Source organism: Haliaeetus albicilla, chromosome 26 (genome assembly GCF_947461875.1).
Source record: "Haliaeetus albicilla chromosome 26, bHalAlb1.1, whole genome shotgun sequence".
In the NCBI taxonomy this organism is placed as follows: Eukaryota; Metazoa; Chordata; class Aves; order Accipitriformes; family Accipitridae; genus Haliaeetus; species Haliaeetus albicilla.
The window spans coordinates 1,087,885-1,100,910 of NC_091508.1; the positions used below are offsets into that span (position 1 = coordinate 1,087,885).

At 49.3% G+C, this 13,026-nt stretch overlaps 1 long non-coding RNA gene across 1 annotated transcript; it reads right to left on the reverse strand.

Moving 5' to 3' along the window:
• Positions 1 to 4,524: 4,524 nt before the first annotated feature.
• LOC138682206 (uncharacterized) lies at positions 4,525 to 12,479 on the reverse strand. Its single transcript, XR_011322364.1, has 3 exons — positions 12,204 to 12,479; positions 11,689 to 11,755; positions 4,525 to 7,156 (listed from the first exon to the last, which is right to left on the reverse strand). It is a non-coding gene; the product is annotated as an uncharacterized lncRNA (long non-coding RNA).
• Positions 12,480 to 13,026: the final 547 nt, after the last annotated feature.

A 13,026-nucleotide genomic window follows, 5' to 3' on the forward strand; every position in this document is an offset into this window, starting at 1 on the left:
ACACGCACATCTAGGATGAACTCATTTAATGTACTCCCAACTTGCCTCTGTGTAACCACTGTAGTTTCAGAAATGCTGTTTGCATCTGGAAAATACATCATCAGTGACAGAAGCCAGCTAAAGCTCATTTCAGTCATCGTCATTAAATCCAAGGGAACAGAACGACTCCTCTGCTTTGATTTTTTCCTGCTCATACACTGAATCTGGTGCTCCTGACAATTGCCAGGGGTATTGCAGTTACGCTTTTCACCTGAGGCAGGTACAGCCTGACTGATGCCAGAGCAGATCCCTCGTGCTGGCCCACCCTTCCTGGGGACAAGGTGCAGGGAAGACGGATGAGGCTGTGGGCTGTGACCTGGTTGTTCATCAACCAGGCTCTCCCCTGCTGGGTCCTGCTCATCATTCTCCCTGGCATAGCTGCATACCGACCTACAAGTCAGGGTACAGCAGCCAAACCCCTTTGAACTTCTGTGCTTTTGCGTGCACTGCCCCGTGCGCAGCAGCGGAGAAGCCCCCCTGCACTTGAGCCAGCGCAGCTGAGGTCAGATGCTGCCCCAAGGAACACGGCTCCCGTCGGGGCTGGCACAGCAGTGAGCCCTGGCACGCTCCTCCAAAGCTCCGAGTGCTGCAGCAAAGCTTGAATCCTGCAGCCACGTCTCCCGAGACAGGCCCAGAGCCCGGCAAAGCACAAACCGTGGCTCTCCACCAGCCTCCGCGCCTGGCAGAGCGCAGCCCTCGCTCTCCGCGGGAAGGACAGCGGGCACCATCCCACCCCCTGCTCAGGCTGCAGAGCCGTTCGAGCCGGCTGCATCCGCAAGATGTTTAGTGCTGCAGAGCCCTCATTTATTTCAAAGCCTCAGGTGCTGCTGTAATGCAATTGCTAACAATAAACTCTTCGAGAATACAGACACATCCAAAATAGAGAACAGCATTTAACCCCGACATGCTTTCCCGATCACGCGCAGCTCCCTTCCCTCCTGCCCTGTCAGCTTTCCTCCTCTTGCTGCATAACCGCTTTCGCTAATCACAGTCCCTTGGTGTGTGGAGCAAAGTCCTCTCTTTGTTCCTCCTACTCAGTTTGGAAGCCCTCAGGGCAATATTTTAACATTTCCTTTATCATTCGCACTTGATTTCTGTAGAATGTGTGTTTATGCAGGTTTTCCCTGGAGGATCAGTCTAAGCAGTGATGCTACATGTTTATACTTAACATGCTCTTTAAGGAACCTGCTCTATTTGCAACACTCCCGTGCATGCACAGAGAAGCTCCTGGAGGAGCAGACCTGCCACAAGGTATTTTCCCTTAAACTGCTCAGAATAAGCACAATCCAACAGGGTCAGTCTGCGAGGGGCAAGAGGGAAAATGGGTCTGGTCCCATCTGCCTGCACCTAGTCTGCCTTGGCAGGGTCACAGCCAGGGACAGCCTTCCTCAGGGCAGAGGGGAAAGCATCCCAATGGCAAAGCCAAGCACATGAGCAGATCTTCACAAATGCTCAGCGATTCACCCTGCCATGAGGGTTGTCCCAGCTGTGAAGGACAGATCGCTCAGTGTGGCGCGCTGGGATCCCACCACAACGTCAGAAAGGACAGCCTGGATGCTCTGCAGGGCTCAGGGCGCAGGAGCAGATGTCTTCTGTCTAAGTATATCTGGAAGGTGAGGCAGTGTCTATCTACTAGCTAGCTACAAGTCAGGTCAAAATCTTCTACAAGTAAAGCAGCAGATATAATAAACTCTTGAGGAATTTTCATTCCCAATAAACTTGAAGCACTGTTTTCTCTAATAGTTGCATTAATAGTTCCACACTAATAGTACGATCCTTCCCAGGAAAAGCAGGGAAGCAGTGCTGCTGTCTCAAACCTCCCTGCCATGAAATTACCTTTTACACTCATGCAAGTCATCAGGAATGACACCTACCTTAGAGTGAAGGATGCCCTTTGAGAGCTTTGTGCTGCACTGGGAATGGCTGCACTGGTGGAAACGCCTGCCAGACTAATGCTGACACAGTGTAGGGTCAGAGAGATGCCCTGGCCCATAGATAATCTGATAGCAGGATTTTCCTTCCAGCCTCATCTCCTTTCAAGCTACAGCCAAGCAGCTGTCATGGCACAAAACTGTTAAAAGAGCACTCAGGGTCTGAGCCATCTCTTTTGGTATCTGCGCTGACGTATGGTAAATGAGAATTAAATGACCATGAAGCTGGACTATCTGCTCTCTTTTCTCCACCCCTCCACGAGACTGCATGGCCACAGCATGCAGAAAACTTGTAGTTGATGGCCTGGCCACGATGCTCAAAGGAAGGTTCCTGCAGATGATGTTTCAGCAAAACCCCGACAAAAGCCACGTTTGCCTCATGCCGCCCTGCCTGCTGCTCCCTGCATCACTCTCTGGGCACAGTCTGCTCCCCATCAGCATCTTCCACTCCCAACTTCAAAGATGCTTTTCTCTTGTGAAAGGGCTGGGAGTTTTTGTTCCTGTTCCTTGTTTAGGCCCTACATGGCTGCTGGAAGAAATTTTAATTAAAAGCTGTTCTGCTTTTATGTCCAACATGCTTCAACGGGCAATACATCTTTCTGATGCCGGAATTGCCTGCTTAGTATTTCTTACACCCTCTAAGCAGCTGGTGCAAGGCAGCACTCGAATTAGGATAGGGAGCTGGATAGAAACTGCGTGATGCGGCCACAAAATCCTCTGCATCTCCATTAATGCTACTAATTATAGCAGTGGCTGGATTCCAGCTGATGCCCCGCGAAAAAGAGACTGTAGGCCTAGAGATTAGGGAAAACATGCTAAAAACCTATGCAGACGTCTCCTCGCGGGTGGCTCGCTGTCTTCTGCGACCACGTTTCATTTAGTGACACTGGAAAATGTCTCAAATAAAGGATTGTTCCTCTGCAGAGCCAGCAGGAAAGATCTCAAATTAGGAGGAAGCATCCTCTCAAATTTACATCCCCCTCAACCACTGCCATGAGATGTACAGAAACTGGCTCAGCTGCAACACCCACTGGGTCAGCACGGCTGTAACGCCGCCGAGCCAAGCAGGGCTGTTCTCAGCTCTCACAAGTGACACACAAGAGCACAGTCTGGATCACACCTTTTCCATTTGGATAAAAAAAAGTCTTGTCACTTCTGAATAATGTGGATTATCGTGCTGCCTGGTTTGTGGTCTGCACAGGGAACGATTGCCCATAGCACTAAGGACATACAGTTTGGCAGAAAAGGAAATGCTGGGGAATGAAAGAGAATGAGAAATAAGAGGGAGAAGCAACTGCCTGAGCTTCTGGGCTGCTGAACTGCCTGCAGGTCAGTTTGCCAGCTGCAAAACCCAGGCTCCAATTCCCCTTTTGCAAGGGAAGGTGGCTCTTTCTCCCTTGCCCTTATGGAGATCTGGGAAAGGCTTTGGGCTTTACTTGCAGCTGCTTTAACTGCTGGCATCTTTGCAGAGTCAGGGCTCTCCCTTGAGCAGGCAAGACCAAGCAAATCCTGGCCAAGGCCAAAGAAATTGCATTTTTTCCTCTCTTTTTTTCAAGTGAAATGTTAATAGTAAGCTGCAAAACGGATTCTTTGTCCCTTTACAAAGTCAGCCTGCACAGCCACAAAGCTCCTTCCCCTTTATCGATCTGCAGGTCTCTGCATGAGCTTTCAGGAGCCCCCACACTGGACATGAGCTTTGCCAGCAACCAACCACGCATCAAAAGCCATTACAGGTAGAAATGTTGTCAGGCTGTGTATAGGAACATATACATTTAAAGCTGAGAAACTACTTAATAAATTCAGACCAACACTTTGTGACATTTCCCACAAGACTTTAGTGCTGTTTACAAATTCTGAAGAACACCTTGAGTCATTGCTGGCACAGAATTATGATTTATTTCAAAGAAAAATGGGTCAGAGTGTGTGGGTCTGTGTTTAATGTGAAAAGGGATTTGGAAATGAAAAGTCAACTGGCATGAAAGATTGCAGGGCAAATGTAAAAGCACTAAAGCGTGTGGGTGGTCTCTGAGCATGTAATAGGATATTTGTAAGGAAAAGAAACATGCAGGATTGTAAGCTTTAATAAAACAGTTCCTTTTTACCCAATCAATAACATAATTGTAATTTTCCAAAGCAAATTGCCTCTTAACTCCCTTTTCTCAAGGGGAGAGTGGCACAAATGGGACAAGGACTGAGAGATTACTGAGACAGCAAGTGTGCACATTATGTGTGCGGCACCCTCCCCTGCCCCCGCGGCAGAGGTCCTGCTCGCAGTGGGACCACCCGGACCGGGCAGGACCGGGCAGAGCAGGACTTGGCTCATACCAGGGATGAGCAACCCCCAGACAGAGGAGGGTTTTCTGCTCCATCACAGCTCTCCAACTTCCCGCATACTGCTTTTGTGCGTTTGCCAAAGGGTGTTCCTGAGCAGCCTGAGTGCTCCGAGATGCAGTCGCGCTGGGAGAGGCGAGGGCTCAGCCCATCAGGAAAAGGCTTCGCAGAGATCGAATGGGGAATGCAACAGCTTATTGGAAATGCAGCGAGGCGGTGGAGGTGGTGGGAGAGCAGTGTCGAGGTGGAGCTGGCACGTGGTGCCAGAGCCCTGCGAGGGGGGAGAAGGACCCACGGGGACAGAGTGGGCAGCAGCAGGACAGGAAAATCATCAATTCAAAACGCAGATAACAGCAGGGTGTTATTTCTGTCCAAGAAGACTACCCAGGCTTCCCACATCTGCCCAGTAGCATGAAAGCCCAAATCACATTCCTAGCTGCTGCATCAGAAGTTCCAGTGTATCATGTTGAAAATTAATAAATCATTATACAATTCCCTTGTATGAAACTAAGCCCCACCTTTTGTTTCAACACATAGAGAACATAAGCACAGTTTATTTTTCAAAATTCAGAAGAAACACTTAAAGGTGAAAGACTCACAGGAGTATCTATGGCTGCATCGTCATTCTTTAGCAGCTTTCTTTGTTCACTGTAAAATAGAAGATACCATGTTTTAACTGCTATAGATTAACGTAAAGAGCGTCAGGCAGCGAGCACATCTTTGGCTTAGACTCATTACTGGGCTCCATCTCTCTTTTGCCTCACAAGGGTGATTGATTTCCTTCACACCTTTATTAGTATGCATGTCAGCTCCAAATGGAGAAGATTATACAAGCATGGGGGGGTCTGTTCATTTTCTTTAGCTTTTAGGAAATAAAACACTTTCAGTAAGAAGAAAATGTAATACCCATCAGATATTTTGGGCTTGACTCAAGCAATAAATACCAGCACAAAGATTGATGCTCAAGTTGGGATAGAAGTACTTTAGATTGGAGGAGAGGTAACCCCAGCAGACCATGACTCTGCTCAGCTCATTAGAGGCATTAACATGAAACAAAATGCAGTAATAAAGGTCAGAAGCCCTGTCACCAACACAGGGACACACTGCCTTGTGGGAGAGGAGGGCAGACTCCCCGGGATCCTGCTGGGCCAGATGCTGGAGGGGACAGGGGGACCACCGCAGAGGGCTGGCAGCAGCAGGCAGAGCAGCACACAGCTGAGGTTCCTTCCTCGCTCTCCTCCCCCAAGATAGCACAGATAGTTAGCAAGAACAACCTTTCTCCACATGCATCTGTGCAGCACCAAGCACACTTAGACTGTAACCACGGGAGCAGCTTCCCTCTCTCCTTCTCGCAACAGAGATATTCCAGTGCTACCAACTAGTTAGATGCCCCTGTACAAATGACAATTCCCCACACGCAGCAAAGTAAACCATGATGTGCTGATGGGCACTAAACTGAGTACACCCGAGACTGACCCACCAACAGAGCAACCCAAGTCAAGGGAAACATCACAGGCCCAAAGGACTGCTCACACACACCAGCTCCCAGACACATTCCCTGCCACACTGAATAGGGAGAAAAACACGAGGAAACCCTCAGGAAATTGTACCAAAAAAAGGAGAACAAAATACAGGAAAAACAACTACTCATAGGCTAAGCAGGCAGCAAATCCTCCTTCCACCATCCTTCTCCCTCTAAAGCCTGTTCCAGGGCTGCCTGTGCTCCTGTTTTTATTTCCTCTGGAGAAGCAGGCGACCTCAATGAGCCTTCTCCTCACCCTCATCCCCAGCCAGACCTCCTCCTGCCTCCTTAAAGCCTAATTGGAGGATCACTGCCAGTAGCTGTGAATCTTTTGATTACTGGGGAACTTGTTCATCCTTTTAACCATATGTTTTGCAGGTTTCACCCTTGCTTGCCAAAAATTTGCCCTTTTAGCATAGAACAATGTCTAGTGCCCAAGCTAAAGAGTCTGGTGAGCCTTTCCATGGAGAGCTCCCATGGGAGCCAGCTCCAGCTTTCCCTGCTCTTGCTGGCCCTGGTTCCCAGGGCATGGCCACTGCTCTGTGCCTGAGCAGTGCAGGAGTCTCCAGAACTGGGTGAATAAAAGAAGGAATATTTATCCAAGCATATTCAAAAGTAATTAGACATGTAAACCTGAATCCAGACTACAGAGTTTTCCCGTACCCGCAGTTTTGCAGTGACAAGGTCAGCAGTTTTGCAGAATTGATTTGAGACAAAACCTAGTGCTTAGTCCCCCTCAAAGTCTCCCTGAGGGACTTCTTTGTGCTTTCTTCTAACCCAGTAACTTATTTCATTTGCCTGAGCTGCTGGTGGACAGTGCTTGGGAGGGAAAGGCTGTCAGTCATCCTTGCTGATGAGCTCTTGGTGAGTGCTGGGGAGGACGAGCAGCAAATGCCCAGGCTCCCACCATCTGTGGTCCTGTTCCCGGCCGGGTGCCTGCAGACACAGCACAGCAAGCAGGCTTTTAATTAGGAGTGAGAATCAAGTGCATAGTGTTTCCATCAAATGAGCAGCTGACAAAACCTCTGGGTATCCCGGGGATCTCAGAACGTGGTGTCAGGTACCTCCTCGCTGGGCTCCGAGGGAGGTCTCAGCATCCGTCAGCCAGCTGGGGCTCAGGCGCTGCTCCTGCCCGGGACAGGGCTTGTGAGGTGGCCTGTGTGGCCAAATCTGCTTGATGGTTTGAAAACCTCAGCTGCATCCGTGCCTCTAGCAGTGACTCCCCTGGGAGAGTGGCTGGAGATGCCCTGTGTGCCACTGAGCAAACTCTTCTGCAGAGGGATTTAGCTCTCTGGATAGTTCAGAGTCAGAAACCAGCTTCAGGTCTTTTTTTCTGCAAAGGAAAAAGGAAGACAGTTTGAAAGACTGCCATTATCCTCCAGGACAATAATACAATAATTAAAACCACCCTACACAGCCCATTTTCCTTCCAGATCTTGGAAGACTATAATAGACAATAACAATTGCCAGGACCCTTTTCTTCTCCCCCCAGAAGAACCTCACAACTGACAGAGACTTGAAAGCTTGGAGCCGGGCTCTTGGGGAGAAGATGAAATGCTGCTCAGAATATAGATTTTGGTGCCAGATGGGAATTACAGCCCTGATCCATCCTCCTCTGTCACTGGAGTCTGTGTTGCTCTGTGGGCTAAATGGAAGTGAATACAGTTACTTTCCCTGTCTTGGGGGAAAAAAATGACATTCCATTTTGTCTCAAAAAAATACACATTATTTAACTTATAAAATATTTAATCTATGTAATTAATCCTCTCATGACAGCGCTTTGCACATTTTTGCTGGCAATCCATACTTTGAATGGCCTATAGTTATAGCTAACTTTGTTTCCTTTTTCTCATGAAATTAATCAAAGGCTTGTATTCTAAATTATTCAGGAACTGAATGAAGCCTGCTTTCTATGGCTTGCAGCAAGAAAACTCCTATTTCTTTCATGTGCCAGCAATACAGCAATTCAACTTTTCCAAGGGGGAAAATACCAGAAAGCAGAGGCGAAACGCAGCCTGTGGTGCTGGCACGGGCAGCAAGTCACCGCGGCACCCTGGTATCACAGCTGGGGCTGAGCATCCCCTGCCTGCCAGGTCCACGCTCATCCTCCACCTACCTGGAAGGAACGGCAGCACCAGACAAGACTCTTCAAACCACCAAGGCTCAGATGCAACATCTAAATAGAAGTGGCCTAATTTTCAGAGAAGTTGGGCTCCTGCAGCAATCGTTCAGTTCAGTTTGATTTATCATTGCCAGCTGCGGTTATGGGGCTGAACAGCGTGGCTTCTCCTTTCATGACACTCCAGGAGAGGTGAAGCAGTGGCCGTGGGGGCCACAAGCTTGGGGTGCTTTGAGATCTACAGAGACAGGGCAAAGATATACTGCTATAATCCAGAGCAGGATCTTGCCCTTAAAATGCAATGCCCCGTGCCTGTGCCTTGGCCAGCAGGATTGCAGCACGGTGCTGTGTGCCGCCAGCAAGAGCATGGGGCTCTTGAGCAACCTCGTGCCAAGAAGCAGCATTCCCTTCTGCTCCTCCCGGCTTCAGCCGCCCATCCTGTGCAGCTCCTTTCTTTGCCAAGAACCTGTCTGGGCTTCCATGTTTCCTTTGGGATATGCTAATAATTCAAGCAAGGCAGAGGGACACATGCCTGCAAGTTTAGGGTTAATGTACTATACAAAACCAGATAATTAGGGACCTGAAGTCCATGGGGATCTTTCCTTGGCTATAACGGGCCGTGCTTCAAGCCCTCGGTGCCTGTCTGCTCCTCTGGGAACCACTCGTCTTGAGAAACTTCAGACCATTTAGGAGCATCAAAAAGCTCAAAGCACCCCGCGTCTTCCATTGCAAGCTTGAAAGGTACATTTTCTTCACCAGAAAAAGTGGATCTCCCATGAATATCCCACCTGTTTTTGAGCCCTGAACGCTGCTCAAAGTCTACATCAGTGGGGCTTTGGGGCCGGCGAGCTCAGGCTGCTCCCCAAGTGTTTCCCTTAACCTGCCCAGCACCACCCTGCGCCGGACACTTCTGCTGTTCTCGCCTTCATCTCCTTTCACGCAATATGTTTGTGTAATTTCAAAGGGTTCGATTTGCATTTAGTCCCCACCAGTGCTGGTGTTCATAAGGCTGGCCAAAGCCCCGTCTCGAGCTGCAGGAGAAACCTGATCACAGGCTTGGCGAGGTTTTGAAGTGCTTTATCAACACTTGCTCTTCTCAGCTCCTGGATGTGCATAAGGCTCTTGCTGGATTCGGAGTTCAGCCCCTTTGAAGTTTTCACCTCCAGGCTTATTTTTTTCAGCAGAAAATTCTCTCTTTCACCACTTGTGGAGGAGCCATATGGAGAGTCTCACTGCAAGGGAGACACTCACTAAGAGCTGCATATGAATTTCCTGAGATCCTTTTATTTTTCTTATCTAAAATTCTTTCTTCTTTCTCCGAGCAGCCACTACTTGCAACCTCCCAGGAGTCATCTTTCGCCTCTGACTCTTGCCCAGCATCATTGAGGATTTTAGTGACTCCACTAAGTACAACCAGCGAGTGCTCCGGTTTAGATTCGGGGGCTCCGGAGATGAGGTTTTTGTAACACGCAGAATATCACCACTCTCTGTCACACGGGCTCTGGGAAGCCTTCAGAGCTCACGGACTCTGTCCCCTCCAGACTGACAAATCCTGTTCTCAGGGAAATAAATTACCAGTACTTGGCACAAAAAGGAGACCCAAAGGGGTCTGACAGTTCGTTAACTGCACCCAAGAAAATGTCCTCATCTGCCCTTTACTCTTCAGGCTTTAGTTTGGAAGTCAGTCTTTGTTACCAAATAATATGGGCAAATTAACAGAAAAACTCTATTTTCTGGCTGTTGCACTGCCCAGTGGGTTGTCAGCCACTAGCACTTACAGAAATGCATCCCAAAGCGCACCAGCCTCGCGTCAAGGGAAGGGGCAATGTTTGTTAGAAAGCATTCCCAGCGAGCAGTTGGATGGAACAGCGACAAATTCAGTAAGAAAACCTTAAGAGTAAACAGAAAGCATTAGTCATGGCTTCGGGAGCCAGCAGCTGCGCTAGCAGAATACAGTCAAGTTTCAATCTCTTGTATTGTTAATCAGCTCCAAAATTCATAGACAAAGAAAGTAATAATAATTAAAAACCAAAACCAAACCCTTGATTAAAGCATGCTTTGCTGCACACCAAAGTTCAGCGTAAACCAAACAGCTTTGCAGGCCACCGTCCTAATGCATCAAAGCATCCAGTGCCACGCCGTGGTACAGATACAGGAAGTCTTCTAATGATGAAACAAGCATTATGAGCATCATTGTTAATCAGGTTTTATGGATTTACGAAACAAATATACACACTTATCTTGTTTAATATTATTTTCCAGTTGGAACCTTATTTTAATACAGATGCCCTGAAATCATACCATTCGTAAATAATGCAAGCAATAAAACCTTTCTCTTATCCCCTAGCGCACACAAATGCGCTTAAATGTGGATTTAAGCAAAAAATGGTAGAACTTTGGGTTTAAAAAACAAAAGCATGTACAAAATACCAGCCACTCTGAGACCTGGTGGCAAGCTGAGAAAGTCAGTGCAGCTTCCAGGCTCCAAGTCAAAAATGAGAGTTTATTTTTAAGGAGAGAATTCACACCCTTGGTTTTGTGGTTAGATTTATATCACTGGGTCATATCTGGTTTATTTGGACATGGGGCATGGATGTATGATCAAACTGGTGATGAAAGCACATGCACCCACGCCAGGTGTCTTCACCTCGTAGAGCTTCACCGGGGCCACGGGGACTCGCAGAGGTTATCATCCCCCTTTGCCCACGGAGTTTGCACAGGTTTCAGAAAGACCCCCCCATTCCCCAGCGAAATGCTCTTTGGAGAATGGTGGGACGAGAGCGAGCTGCTGGAGGAGCTGCTGCAGACAGATGGAGCTGGACGCTCAGCACGGGGAGTACTCCGGCTGTGTTAGAACCTGCCAGTGCTTCAGTTCATTTGCTATGCATCTTCTACATAATTCATATCCCAGAGATTTCTGAAAATCAGGAACAATAAAAAAGGCAGCAAAATTGGTACTTTTGGTCTGGTTTTCACAAGGCAAAACACATCTAGAAGAAAACCATGGTCTCCCTCTGCTGAATTTGGCCACATCTAACCATGGGCAGAACTGCATTTCCAACCAGTAAGAGGCAACTGCCTTTTTCCTTTTAAATCCTCGGAAGAATCAATGTGCCTTTTGTGCTCAGAGGCCTGGGACTAATGGGGAGAAGGAATGCAAAGAATCTATGACCTGTGGGGCATTTTGCAGGCACAGAAAGGGCTTAGAGCAGGCACGGGCAGAAATGCCCGTTAGGTTCCCTGCAGCTGGATCTCCTGCCTTGGTGCTTCCCCTGCTGCACATTTCCTGGTATTTCCCTGTAGTTTCTCTGGCCAACTTTCAGGTTCTAAGCAATGATCCCTCCACTGCTGCTCTGTGGAGATCACCACCTATGAGAACATGCCTTAAAGGCTTTTTTCTTGCTGTTCAGAGCACACGCTCTGTGTTTGGAGTTACCGAGGGCACGAGGCCCAGAGTTCTGGTGGCGGCAGGTCCCGCTGCAACTCCGGCTGCCACACTCCTCCTCCTTCCTTAGGCATGCTGGAATATGTTTTTATGAAATGCATTATGCCCCGAATGTGAGAAGCTCGTGCCCTTCTGCAGCCAAGAAAGGCGGTTTCCCTGCCGGGGCAGCCCGGCCATGACTCCCGCAGGCTGGAGATGCCCTGTGCTGCAGCACGGCCCTGCAGCCCCCAGAAACACCGGTGACGTGGAGTTGGAAGAATCTGAGAATTCAGGTAAATTGCTCTGGGGGCTTGGTACAAACCCTGTGGTGTTAGAGTAACTGACTTTACTCTAAAGTCTGTTTCTCAGGCTTGCAGCTGAACACCACCCTGGGGAGGTAAGCACAAAAAAAATCTGTTTTCCAGCGCACACACCACCCGCAGCCCATCTCTCCTCCTGCCAGTTGGACAGGGTACGGCGCTCCATTGCCTTCCAGGTGAGGCAGCAGACAGCAGCAACAGAAGCCTTTCGACCTGCTGGCACCACGGCTGAAACGCCAGCGGCAGCCTGGGCTGCAGCTCGCGGCTCCCCCTGCCCCAGACCCTGCCCCAGCCGAACAAAACCCCGCTGCGTTGCCCGCTGCTTCCAAGCCCGAGCTCCCGGCTCTGCCAGGCTGTACCCCATGTGTGTCCCTAGCTTTGCCTCCTTTGCACCCCGCTGCGATACCTGCCTGCTTTCTTTCACGTGCTGACGGACCCTACGTGCTTGCTTTCCGCCCGCCGCCCACGTGTGATTGCAGGCGTGAAATTAAATCTATACGTGAATATGAGTACGTACGTCGTCCTCCCATCATTCCTTCCATCCCGCCCCGGCGCCGCATCTCCCCTTTCCATCCACGCAGCTCCTACACCTGCACACGCCTGTTTGGGTGGGAGGCAGGCGAATGCAAGAGGCTGCAGAGAGATGAGAGCCTGATGTTCAGGAACCCGACGCTGACAAACCGCACAGTCATCACTCCCAGCAGCCGCCTGCTCAGCCAGCAAACAAGGGAAGAAAATAGGCTCAGTGGCTCGAATAAGCCCCAGAGCCTGCATTTGAATTTACAATGAGCTGCTCAGTGGAGCTCAATCTGTCAAGCACCATGTCCCATTAAGATGAAAATTTGAAGGTCTCAATAGAGCAGATAGATAACCTCTTTTATTCTCTTTTATTAGAGGATGCTTGTGAGGCTGGCAGGTCAGGCTGGCTCCAACAGGCCTTCGACTATTGCAAATGCTTCCCCAACAGAAGCTGCTGTTTCAACGGCCGGGCACTCCTTTTCTTGCTTGTTTGTTTGTCTCTTGGGCTTTTATTAATTCTCAGCTCATCATATTTGCATGTGCTTATCCCAGTGCCTCAGTCCTGGGGCTCCTTGTCTGTATGAAGCCACTTGGCGCAAGGTGTGCCGGATTAAACCCCGACGCTGTGCTCGCGGGGAGGCGTCAGCACCAACTCAGCTCTGCCCAGATCTTGCCCGCGCTTCGTGGGAGACCTGGGCAACGCTGCCCCAGCAGAACAGGCAAGTAGTGGTGGGGCTGTGGCTTTGAACAAGTAGAGAAGGAGAAAATGGGAACATCTGGGTTATAAATCACCTCCCGCCCAGCGGTATGCTGGGGCTGAG